The sequence below is a fragment of the Cynocephalus volans genome, chromosome 3 (assembly GCF_027409185.1).
Source record: "Cynocephalus volans isolate mCynVol1 chromosome 3, mCynVol1.pri, whole genome shotgun sequence".
NCBI classification, from domain to species: domain Eukaryota; kingdom Metazoa; phylum Chordata; class Mammalia; order Dermoptera; family Cynocephalidae; genus Cynocephalus; species Cynocephalus volans.
In genome coordinates this window covers 81,959,055-81,972,254 of record NC_084462.1, presented here as the reverse complement: position 1 = coordinate 81,972,254, position 13,200 = coordinate 81,959,055, and the positions used below count along the sequence as shown (strand labels likewise).

At 33.5% G+C, this 13,200-nt stretch overlaps 1 protein-coding gene across 4 annotated transcripts in view; it reads left to right on the top strand.

Annotated features, from left to right (window-relative positions):
* The window catches only part of TCF12 (transcription factor 12), a 395,187-nt gene that overhangs the window by 169,957 nt on the left and 212,030 nt on the right, over nucleotides 1-13,200 (top strand). The window lies entirely within an intron of this gene.

Sequence of the window (13,200 nt, the reverse complement as noted above, 5' to 3'; positions counted from 1 at the left end):
TGGACTAAATGTCTGAATTAAAGTGTAAAATCCAGACATTTTAATGGCTGTCTTATTATTTTTACTTTTGATTATGTGTATTAGCTGAAACTATTCTAATAGAGTAGTACCACTTAAACTTGCTGACAGTTTCATTTCACTAGATAGACTCTACATACCACAGACATCAGAATGGAGATTTCGTCTGATAATGAATTAGATAGCTGTTTCTTTGATTGCATGCTGGATGAAGTTTCTGGCTTATGTTTTAATATCATGCTGTGGGAAGAATACTGTCAAGCTCTTTTACTTGCCCGTAATCCTGCCGACTGGGCCAATTGTTGAGCTAGGGCTGGGTCTGGAGCTCACAGACCCCCTCAAGCCCGTTGTCCAGACTGGGTCACAAACCCTTCACACACCAGGCTGGGTCACCAGACCCCTCACACACAGGTCTGTGAGCTAGGTAACTGGCAAACAAGTCCTTGGAAGCCATAGGTTGGAGAGCATGGCCGTGCGCAGTGCATGCCTGAGGCACTCAGCCCCAGCCAAGCTGCGGTGCCCCTCATGCACACTAACTCCACCCACACACAACTTATTTACAAAGAATGCACCACACCACCCCCAACCAGATGGGCAGGCGAGGGGGCCTAATTAAATTATTCTATTTTCCAACAAATACTATCTTTAAACACTAGAATTATGGCTATGGAGTGAGATGCTTCCACAGAGAAGCATTCAAAAATCCATACTAATTGAGGGAATAATAGATTCATTTCCACATTTCATGCTAATTTCAGGGTACATGCTTTTTAGTAGAGTGGAAGAGCTGCAGAATGATTTTTATTATATATCTTTTTCCTTTTTCTGCTTTTATGTTTTATTAATTTACATAATTTGATTAGATAAATATATGTATGATATGAGTGAACTGTGATATATATCTGGACACACAAATAGCCACAAAAGCTTTCTGAGTAATTTTTAAAAGTTGGTTTGCTTATATTCAAATCTAGCACATTTCTTAGACTGGTGAATTGAGTAGCCCCTGGCAGTTGTTCTCAAAAGTATGTTGGTTACTCAGAGGCCTTGTAGAGAAGGAAATCACTTCACTTACTGATGCTTAAATGAAAAGACTTAAAAGAAAGGAAACTGACAAACATACAAAAATAAGTAAATAGTCTTTAGTTACAGAAGTGCAATTTAGAATTTAATTACTTTGTTCTACATAGCAGTAAGGATTGACTTGAAAGAAAAATTTCTTTCAGGACATTTTTGAGATATTAACGTATTAGTAGTAAAACTCACTGATTCAAAAGCTGTAGTTGTGGGATATTTAGATTTAAATATTTTAAAAATGTTTTCTCAAATTAAAATTAGAAGCTTTCTCAAAAATATTTTTAAATGCTTTGTCAAATTAACAAACTCTAAAAGTTAGAAATGAAGAATTGTTCCCGATCCAGGAAAAATTTGATGCGTTCTTTCATTAAGCTTCTCATTTAAAATAGAAGTGTCTTCTGAGAAGACCGTGTTTGTTTCCAGAAGCCCACTTATCATTAAAAAATTATCTTAAAAGTTAGGTTTTGTATGTCAAATGTACTCACAGAGTAGTTACACATACCTCTCATAACCTGATGTTGGTACCTTTCTGTTTTTTAAAGGAAATTTCAGCATTTCAGCTTTGCAAGAGAAACTGTATATATAAGAAAACAAGGATAGTGTCTACCTTTAATATTAAATATATAGTATTACATATATATATATATATGAAAATAGGGATACTTTAATATTTAAAGGCAGACACTATCTTTCTTTGCTTTTTCTTTGTTGGAATATCCACATGGCACTTGTCCATTAGCCAGATGACCACCCTAGGTTTCAGAGATACAGGAATTGAGGAAGGAGATAATAAATCTATCTCTTACAATTCTCACTGCATTCAGTTGCTATGTCTAGGTAGCTTCTCTGCTGCAGAGCAAATCACAGATTCCCTGAGGAAGTCTAGATGCCTCCTCAGATGGTGTTTTCTCTGGTTGAGCATTCAGTTGAAGTTGAATTTTAGTCTCTGGCCCTAAAGAATTTGATATCTGTGGGAATTTTTTTTTTTTTTTTTTTTTTTTTTGGTGTGTGCAATTTTTACTGCATTACAACCAGGCCATTCAGATGCTATTTATTGTAATGGAGTTTCTAGCCTTTTCTGTTTCATTGTAATGAATATTAATCCTTAACTATAATTGCCAAGTCATCATAAACTCCATTTTACATGGGGTACTGAACTACTATTCCTAATGCTGTAGAAATTTGCTTCTAGGTTTGTTGGGGCCTCTATCTGCATTCTCCATGGGAACTATCTGAGAATCTCAAAAAATATCTACACCTTCTTCCACCTTAGGTAAGGGAAAAGCTTAATGGGAAATAAAAATGTCTGTAGTTGGTGTCTGCTTACGAAAGGAGAGTTTCCATTTCTCATTTTGTTTGCTGCTTCTTCATCAGAGTCTGCATGTTCAAAAAATTGTTCAAAGGATCTTATGACTACATGCACTATTTCCAGCACCACTTGCCAAACTGGGTAGTTTTAACTTTTTTGTTTGTTTTGTTGTTGTCACATTTTCCTGCCATCATTCCTTTATCACCTACAAATTACTATTTGAACAAATACATTCTTCATTTTGTGTGGCTTCAGCCTGTCCCTGAACTATTCAATTCACAAGCATTTTAGGGAGTTTATTATTAGAGAGGCAACATTGCATGGTGGCTCTGCCGTCAGACTGCCAGAATTCAAATCCCCATCCTGCCATTCACTGTTGGACTTTGGGTGAATTGTGTAAATTTTCTGCAGAAAATTTCCTCTTCTGTGGAATGGGAATAATAGTAACTAGTTTATGGGGTTGTAAGGATTAAATGAGTAAAGTCTTTAGCTCAAGTTATGGCAAATAGTATCACCAAATGCATGCTCATGCTGTTATTGTTAATGTTGGCACAGAAAACCTTAAATTAGGGAGAATGAGTGAAGATTTGGTGTGTATTGCTAGAAGGAGTCACTGGTCTTTCAACTATGGCTTATTTACTTGTAACTTCTGGAAAATGAATGTAGACCAGGGATTCAACCCCTATATGAAGATACTTCAAAAAGTTCATGGAAAAATAGAAATGAAAAGATAATATGAATCCTTCTGTGAACTTTTTGAAGACCTCTCATAATGAGCTAAATATTAAGGAACACTGTTTTACTATTACGCAGTACTTTTAATTTGGGCTTACCCTTATAGTCACAGAAGCAGGAAGAGGGAGTGTAAATGGCTCATGGACAACATCACCATGGCTGATAACAGAATTCAAAAGTATTGCCCTATGTATGGATCCTACCAAGATATGCAATACTGTTTTAATCATGACTTATGAACTAACTGCTGTGGCCATGGATCAGGATCTAAAAGTCAGCATCAGCCAACACTGCTGCCATGGCTGTAACAACCAATACAACACTGGGCATCAAGACAGGATACTAGCAACAAACTAAAAATATGTCATACTTCTATCAAATTTTGGGGTACTAATACCTGGAGTAATGTACGCAATTTAATTATAGAACCTTAAGATGAACTAAGGAAGCTAGTAAAGATTAACTAATCTAACAAATGTGTCTTGAACATTTATTATGGCAAAAGACTGTCTTTGGACCCAGATCAAACTATTTCAGACAAGAATGTAGCTAATCTAAGCATTAAGTGAACTGATAAGGAAATATAATCATGATTGCTTTTCTTTTTACCATCTGGGAAGTACATCACAAATTACATACAACTTATAAGTGAACTTTGGAAGCTTTCATGTTTGGGGCTGTCTGTATAGAGCTTTCTGATTCAGTAAGAGATATGAGACATTTTTCCTAAACAATATTATATTTCTATTCTAGAGAACAGTTTGGCAATATCTAGTAAGTTTGAAGGTGTGCATACCATATAGCCCAGCAATTTCACTCCTAGGTATTAACAGTTAGAGAAAATTTTACAAAAATTCTCATATATGTGCAAAGAGACGTATTGCTAAAATGGTTATAGCAGCCTTGTTTGTAATAGGGAAAAATTGGAAGCAGACTAAGTGTCATCAGAAAGGGACTGGGTAGATAAATTGTGGTATATTTATAAATAGATTACTATAAAGTATTGACATTTATGTACCAGTGCTATACATTGTCAGCAAGCAACAGTCTTACATATTTAGTGTTTAGTGAATAAAGAAAACAAGTATGATACTATTCAGATAAAACATACAAAAATGATACTATATATTAGGAAATATATATGTAATAAAAGCATTAAATAATGCATGAAAATGATTTAAAAAAATTTAAGGGGCTGGCCTGTTAGCTCCGTTGGTTAGAGTGTGGTGTTATGACACCAAGGTCAAGGGTTCAGATCCCCTTACTGGCCAGCTGCCAAAAAAAGAAAAAAAAATTTAGCACAGTAATATGCAGGATAGAATTTGCTTTTAAGGGAATTTGAGAGAATTCTATATGGGTTTAAATTATATTAGTAATGTTTTATTGAATTATAGGCACATAGCTGTTTATCATGTACATTTGTATATGTCTGCACTAGTTTGGAAACATTTAAAAATTGGAAGAATATGTGTCAAAATGTTGTTGACATTTGCATTTCAGTGGAGGTAAAAAGGGAGATTGTTTTCCTGCTTAATGGATGCTATTTCTTTACATTCTCAAATTTCTACAATGAGAGAATGTTTCTTTAATCATGATAAAGGAAAAAATTGAGAAATTGTATATCTTTAAGAAAAGTAACAAATGATTATCTCAGAAATTTTGGAAAATATAGGCAAGTAGAATGAAAAATTTTTATCACTTTTCATGATTAATTTTCTAGCCTTTTTGAAATAAATTTTATGACCTGTACTCTTTTTTGCTCCTGTTTTTCCCACCTGTTGTTATAAAAGAAACATTTACCATATGGCACTGGTATTTAAAAAATTATTTCAAAATATGTTATCATACTGAATGTAAGAACACAGTTTTACTCATTGGCTGGTGTACCTTCTTTCAATTTGTTATTGGTTCTTAATACATAGGTTTTAATAACGTTATGTTGTTCCTCTGTCCGATTTACTTTTAAGTGATTTCACAGATATCAGCAAATGTTTTTAAATATTTATTGAGCTGTTATTATATGCTCAGCATAATCCTGTTGATTTACAATAGTAGAAGATAAAAGCTTTAAATTATATAAAATCTGAGTTGTGTGTTTTTTTGGAAGAGAGTAACATTTCAACTCTCTTGTTTACTTAATGTTACCTGGTTGCATGTAGTATGTGATAGGCAGATTTATGAACATGACAGTGGAATCATGGTTTTAAAATGTAAGCTGTTTAGGATTTGATATCATGCTAGTGGTAGTAGGTAGAAGGTGATATAATAGGGCTCATATTGTTTTACAGTATACCAAGCCCCATGACTTGTTTATGAATCTGAAGATCTTGGAGGTTCCGATTCATTAGGTCTAGGATTCTGCCAGAGGTTCTGCATTTCAACAAGCTCCCACAATTTAGATTAGTTCTTCTCAAACTATGAATGACTAGCTTTAAAAAAAAAAAATTATCTAATATTTTGTAGAACAATACTTTTTGAAAATACAATAAATAATAAATTTATAGAAGGCAAAGTGGAGCAAGTTTTATATTAATGTGAATATAATTTTTCAATATACCTTTTATAGGTCTAAAAGACTAAACTAACGTTTTCTCAAAAATTTTATATGTTACACTATATTTTATAGTATAGTTTTTAATTTTATAAAATAAAAGCTTCAGTTTTTTATTATTATATTCAGCAAACACAAAATTGCTCTGCCAAATTACTTTAAACCATTTCTGAAAGTTGTATCTTTGTTCCTGTGCTTACCTTGTTCTTGATTGGACCATCCTTGGTCCAGTGTCAGTCCACAGACTATACTTTGAGTAGCCCTGACATACAGTATCAGAAAGTTATTAGAACGGAGGGACTTGCTTAAATGAAAATAGAGAATCCATGATTAATTTGAAATAATGTGGTTTAAAACATTTTTAGTATTGATTTGTAACCACTCCTATGAATTCTAATTAGGCAAAAGCATTAGAGTGAAGATTTTTAATTTTTTGCAGTTGCGTTACATAAGAAAGCATTTTTCCCATCTGACCTATTTTTTTTCTTTAGAAAATTTATGGCATTTAAGAACACTGTGTATTATCTCTAATATAACCTTTAAATAAACATTTTACAAGTGAGTGTGAAGTCAGTATGTTTGGTCAGTGTTCCTTTAAGTTTTATATGTCTTGCACTATATTTTATAGTGTAATCTTTTGAGGTGTGGATAATTTTCTGATTAAGTTTACTTTTTGCCATTTTTTATTTTTGTTCTAAATGGAACGTCTGAACTGGAAGGAACTTAGCCTCTATAGGTTTTGACAGTTAATGAGAATCAGTCAAAAACTAAACATTAGAAACCACCAGAAGAATATTATGTTTCTCATCTGAACTTAGTGTCTACAGTTTTGGGCAGGAACAGAGAGTACTTGGGACTCATTTTTAAAAAATCCATTGTCCATTTAAGTATTGTTTTCCTATGTTTTTGTAGACTTTAGTTTTACTGGTTCAGCTTGTTTATAATCTTACAAATTAAAGTGGCTGCAGCATTATTTTTTTTCAATTTTTTAAATTTTAATTTATCTACATACAATGTAGTTGATTTTTATGTCCCTTTACCAATTCCTCCTTTTCCTCTTCCCTCTTCCCCCTCCCGCCCCCCCCCCCCCGCCATCAACATCATATGCGTTCACTTGTCTTAACAAGTTCAAGGAATTGAACTTGTTAGATCTATCTGTTAGATCTATCTAACTTGGTAGATCTATCTGTAATTGTTTGAGGAAACTCCATATCATTTTCCATAAGAGCATTATTATTAATTTACATTTTTGCCCTTGATTTTTATATAGAAAATGGTTGCAGTATAGATGGGTTAATAATTTTTTCATGAGAAATATATTTCACTTTTTTTTGTACTTGTAGTAGAAAGGTGTTCTTTGCTTTTTACATATCATGTGTTAATGAGTTGTGATTTAGATATAGTCCTTGCTGAAGAAATTAAGTTTCAGAATCTTTAATAAAGGCTTGTAGTTGAGTCCCAAAGACATCCTCTGCTTTTAAACTTTATTTAAACATAAACAGAATTCAGAATTGAATTGAATGATTGAATACTGAACTACTGGAATCTAGTGCTTACTAAACAGTAAGCATTATATATCCATCATGTATTCATCATATTTTCTGAGTATCCCTCCCACCTCTAAAAGTTTTTGATTCTCCTTCTGCTCCTACTTAGGCCAATTCATGACTTGATTTTCGGTCTGCAGTGTAAGTAATTCTATGAAACTACCTCTTAGCATTTATGAGTAAAATGTTACCTGAGGAGATTATACATCCTCCCAACAAAAATTTAAGCACTTAATTATACACAAAGTTCTATGCTAGTCTCTTCTGGGATCATAAAGAGGAATAAAAAGTTCTTGCCCTTTAGGAATTTATGGACCTGGATGACAAAATCCATCTCCCTGTTAAGAAAATTCATTATATATTAGCAACTGACCTGTTAAAAGATAACAGAATCTTAAAATATTGAAATTAAATAGGCTTTTCAGATGTAGACCTGATTCATTAACTGTGGCATTGTTCATTTTTCATTCATTCATGAAATTAAGAAATTTTATTAGTCACCTACCCCAGTAGGGTGCTTGTCGCTTGTGATAGCGTAGCAAATGATGCAGACAGTTCTTGCTCTCAAGTAACTGTTGTAATCAAGTCAACCCACTTGTCTTTTACATAGGTGTGTTTAACAGATAGAAACAGTCACATTCAAGGATTTGTTTAAAGTAAACTATCTAGATATTTATTTTGGTAATCTGTTATATAGAGAAGTAAAGAAATAATAAGGACACTTTCCTTTCTTTTAAACTTCATTTCTACTTATTTTTATTTCTATTTTATTTTACTTGAAGCCTAATCACTTATTTATATCCAGGCCTTGTCCAGAGCTTTCTGTGGCTTATGCCATTTGGCTGATTCTACTGGGTTTGCCCACTTAGAGGCTATAGGAGTTCAGTACTTGGTATAAAATCTTGTGGCTCTTTGAATACCAAAATCCTGTGATCACTTATTTAATCTAGTTAGGTAAACTAGTACCTTACCACCCATCTTACTGATAGTTACTATGTGCTCTGTGGAGAAACTGATTGAATATAGTTATTATATCTAATGCCCTGGAGCATTTTAAAGATTTAACAGCTAAAACCTACCATCCCTCTGTCATTGTTGAGCACCTGCTATGTATGTGCCAGAGGATTTAATTGTGAAAAAATAAGACATGGTTGCTGCCCTCTCAGAATTTTTAAGATGTTACAGTCTTTCACTGGGGTATTAATGTTAATGGCTAGCATTTATTGTGTGCTGGGAACTTTCCCAAGTACTACATATGTCAACTAATTCAGTCCTTTTGCAACAACCTATAAGGTGAAGGTAGTATTATTATTATCATCTCTATTTTACAGATAAGGAAACTGAGGCAAGAAAGATTAATTTTCCCCAAGTCGCACAGCTATTATGTGACAAAGATGGAATTCACATCTGCCAGTCTGGCTTCAGAAATTCCACATTTACCCACTACACTGTACTGTGCAATTATGACAGATAATTATGGTATAATTTAAATGGATAATTAAATAGGCAATTTCAATAAGTATGAGCAGTGCTATGATGGAAATACTCACTGCTGTGGGAACGTAGAATGAGCTCACCTGATTTGGTCTTCTTAGGATCAGGGAAAGCTTTTTTGAGAAATCAAATCTTTACTGGAAGAGCCTTTTTTCTCTCCCTTTTTTAGTCATTGAAAAGAATTGGAAAGGCTTTTAAAAATAGAATTAGACTACGGTTTTCATACAAAGAAATAACAACATAGGTAAGAAAACCTGTGGGTCTATTCTGAGCCTGGGAAGGTCTTCTGGGGATTACACTTTATTAATGGGTTGGGTGAAGTTTAAAAATGAGTTATTCAAAAATTAATCAAGGGAAAAATTTCTTGTATTTTTGAGGTGACATATGAGAGGACAGTACTATTATATAAACAATACTATATTCTTTTTTTTTATCAAAAGATTTGATTATGTGTTGTTTAGATTAATTTAAAAATGGAAGCAGCTTTGATTGATTACTTTGGGTTTGTTATACTGTAGCAGGATTACCATTTCTAAATTCCTACACCATGAAATGAGCATAGAGAGAAGTATGAAATACATTTTATGCAACACATTATATAATATCAAAGCTTTTATGAAGTGTTATGCATTCATAGATAGAACATATTTAAGATTTACAAATTAAATTGTAATTTAGACAAATTCTTAAGTATAGAATTGAACAGTTTTTGTAATCTCTCCATGTGTCAACTGATTTTATCAAATATTAATCTCTTGAGTGCTTTTCATTTTTATCTGAAGATGGGGATTTTTAAGGCTGTTTTTAGAAATATTTTTGTGGTGACTAGCATACTGTGGCTAAAAGACTAATGTAATAGATAATTCTGATAGTATTGTTCTTTTCCTCATAACATATATCATCTCATGTATAAAAAACCCTTATTTTTATCAATGGTTATTTTCATGATAAAATCATTGGACAGAATTCAAGATCTTAATTAGGAGTCCCAGAAAGTCAGGTTTGACCCCTTTTATTAGCATAGTAACTTTCTATCAGTTTAAAATGTGCACCGAGGTAGTTTTATGTTTAATGATCTCACTGGTTTACTTCTTTTACTTCCTAATTCCAAAACTGAAATAGCATTCAGTTACTATTCCCATGGACTGATCTACTTGGGCCCCATTTTAACCGTTGCTTTGCTTGGTTTTTGTTCCTTTCTTGTCATTCCAGCCAGTTCCTTAGTCCAGTCACCACCTTCCTCTTGTGTTCTCCAGCCCTTTGGAATTTGCTGCAGTATTTTGCTTTGTTCTCTGCTCTTCTATCAGCCTCATGACTGCACCGGGTTGGGGCATTCTTTCCTTTTGTCTTTTCTACTTATGAGCAGCCATGCTCGTTGTGTAACTCGGTGAGGTAGTTAAGGAAGATGCTATTTAACCCTCCTAGTCAACTAACTCATTTCTTTCAATGAGGTTCTATTTGACAGTCACTTTCCACTTAAAACTACATGGATGAATGCATGCATACATACATACATAACAATATTTTGTTATTTTAATTGTTTCAGATTTTTTTCTTAACTGTGGGATTTTTCACTAATTTATGCTAATCTGGAAACTTGTGGTGTTTTAATGAGGTTCTGGTGGGGGATGCTTTTCTAGACTTGAGTTTTTCCTCTCTATATATGAAAGAGATCTTTATTTCCAGATTATCTAGGTTCTATCTCTGGAAGTGTAGTCTTTGGACCAGCAGCATCAGAAATGCAGAATCTTGGACCCCACCCCAGACTTTAAGCATCTTAATCTGCCCTTTAACAAGATCTCTAATTGATCAATATGAGCAGTGAGGTTTGCAAAGCACTGTTCTAGGCATCATCCAGCTAGATGATGCATTAACATGCTAGTAGTTATCCATGTACTTTTCTAGAACTGATCTTAAACATGTGACCTGTGGTAATTTCATTTAAATGTTTGTAGATTATTTTATGACTATGCATTTTAGTTTACCACAAATTGTATTCTGGGTGGGTATCACTACTACTGTGTAGAAGCAATGTCAAGAGTAATCTCAAACAGTAGCCAGTCCCAATCTTTAAAGTGAAATTTTGGTATATGTTAGATCTAAAACTATGACAAACATAAGTCTGGTCTCTTTGTTTCTTCAGATGCACCAGTTTGCAACTGAAGAACTATCCCTTTCTTACTTCTTGGACAGTGGCTTTTAAAGAACATTAAATATTCTTTGGGTGGGGGGTTAACCAGTGTGGCGATCTGAACCCTTGACCTTGGTATTATCAGCACCACACTCTCCCAAGTGAGCTAACCAGCCATCCCTGAAAATTGTGTATTCTAAAATGAACCTCTAAGGTGTGGGGAAGAATATTTAAATTTCTTATTAATTTTTATCTTAAATACAGGAAATTTTGCCTTACTGATATTTGATATGTGGATGAATAGTATATGTATATAATCTATGAATAAATAGGTATTGAGGTTCCATATCCAAATCTTGCTTGCATATGATGAAAAAAGTTTATAGACTCCTAATCTGTGGTGGTGTATGACAGTCCCAGATTTTATGAGTGAGACTGTCTGGGAACAGTTTATGACTGGGAAATAGTCTTGTAGTAAATTCTATACTATGTGCACGTGGACAAAGGACAGTATTTACTATTGTTTTTGTATGGTTGACAGAAAAATAATTGTTGTGTTCTCTAAGCAGTCTGGACACAGAGAAAAGTTAGATTCACTTGCTAAATGGTACTGCATGTAGTCTACAAAGTTAGTAAATTATGTGTGTACGGTCATTTGGTGATACTGTAAATATCTATTGAAAACTTAGATATATTTGTATACTAGTACTTTAGGACATAGCTTAAAAAGCAACTTCAATGTTTTTATTTTTATAGTTGTGAAGGAACAAGTTTTTATTAAATTTCAAGAATGAAGAAAAAACAGTGTTAAAAATTCATCTTTCATTATCTTTTACCATTCAAATGTAATGTGAACAATGTGGCTGACCTACACATTTCAATTGGCATTTTTCTAGACTAATATTGTTTTAGGATGATAAATAAAATTTCAGTGAGAGTTTTATAGGTTTCGATGCCTTGTTTTGAACATGTGCCTAAGAATGGTAGTGGGAAGTGGTAGCAGAGAGAAGTCCCAGCTGTATGTGAGATAGTGGTTTATCACTTAGCACTTGAACAGTGTTCATTTTAAGCCATAAAAGTAAATTCCATGGAGTAACTTTAGCTAGGAGCCATTCTATTTTGTATATAGCTTCTGCTGCATGTGGCTATGACAGACGAGACTATGGTTGTGGTTACCAGAGGATACCCTTGTGGTCATAACCCTTGTAAATGTCACCCAGATTCTTCTTGAATGTCTATCACATGTGTATCAGTGATTCTGAAGTAGATAAAAATGAATCAAAGATTCATTTGGGAGTTAGCACTCCCAGAAGATTAGTTTTAAAACAGAATAGCAGAAGGAGTTGTGACATGCATCCATAAGCGATTCTAATGATTCGACAGTTATTTAGTCCTCGGTTCTTAGCCCTTTGGTTGAACTGACAGCACGCCTGCAAAGATAGTGAGGCCTGTTTCAGCCCCATTAATGTCTTCTTCAATGTTAGTCTGCAGTCTGGGTAATGATAAATGTTCAGTGATTGATGACTTTATAGTCCCAGGGGATTCTGGGTGGTTTCTAGTTTCCATGCATGTGGGCAGATTTCTCTCTTTCTTGGGCCTCTTGTAAGTTTTGCTGCTTTTTACTAGGATGGTTTTAAATTGGTAGAGAGATAGGTATCACCTGCAATTTTAATTAGTGTTCAAAGCCTTGTTTAGAAACAGTATTATTTTGGAGGTGATGCTGTACTGAGTGTAAGAGTCAGAGAACCAGGACAGTTTTTAATCCGCAGGAATTTTGTAACACTTATTTTATTTGTAAACTTTATTCCCCCATCCCCTTTGCTTAAGCTATAAGGAGAAATTTAATAACAGCTTTGTGAAATAATCACATTAACTTTATTGTTTTCATAGTGTTCAAGATTTCATTTTTCCAACTCTTAAGAATTTAAATCAGCTATTTTTAATGTGTTTTCCTTTTTACATGACTTAGTTTCTATAGAACTATATCTTATACAAGAATTTTAGTATTTGTTTGCCATTTAGGAAGGGATTCATTTTCAGTACACTGAGGGTGGATTATTTTTAATATTTTAATAAAACATAATTGACTATCTCTTTATTTGCAGTAACATAAGGGCAGAGAAAGAAGAGGAGGGTAGAGATAAGCATTTTCATAATTTTTTGCAACTCAGAAATATATTTTCTTAGCTCATTCTGTTTTCATTATCCATAGAACTTTCCTTCTGGATGTAAAGATATCTTAGAGCTAATTTTAGTAATAATTTATAAAATTTTTATAGCCGCCCTCTTATCAGAAGCATTGATTCTTTGAAAACTGTGGGGCTCATGGCTAGTGTTT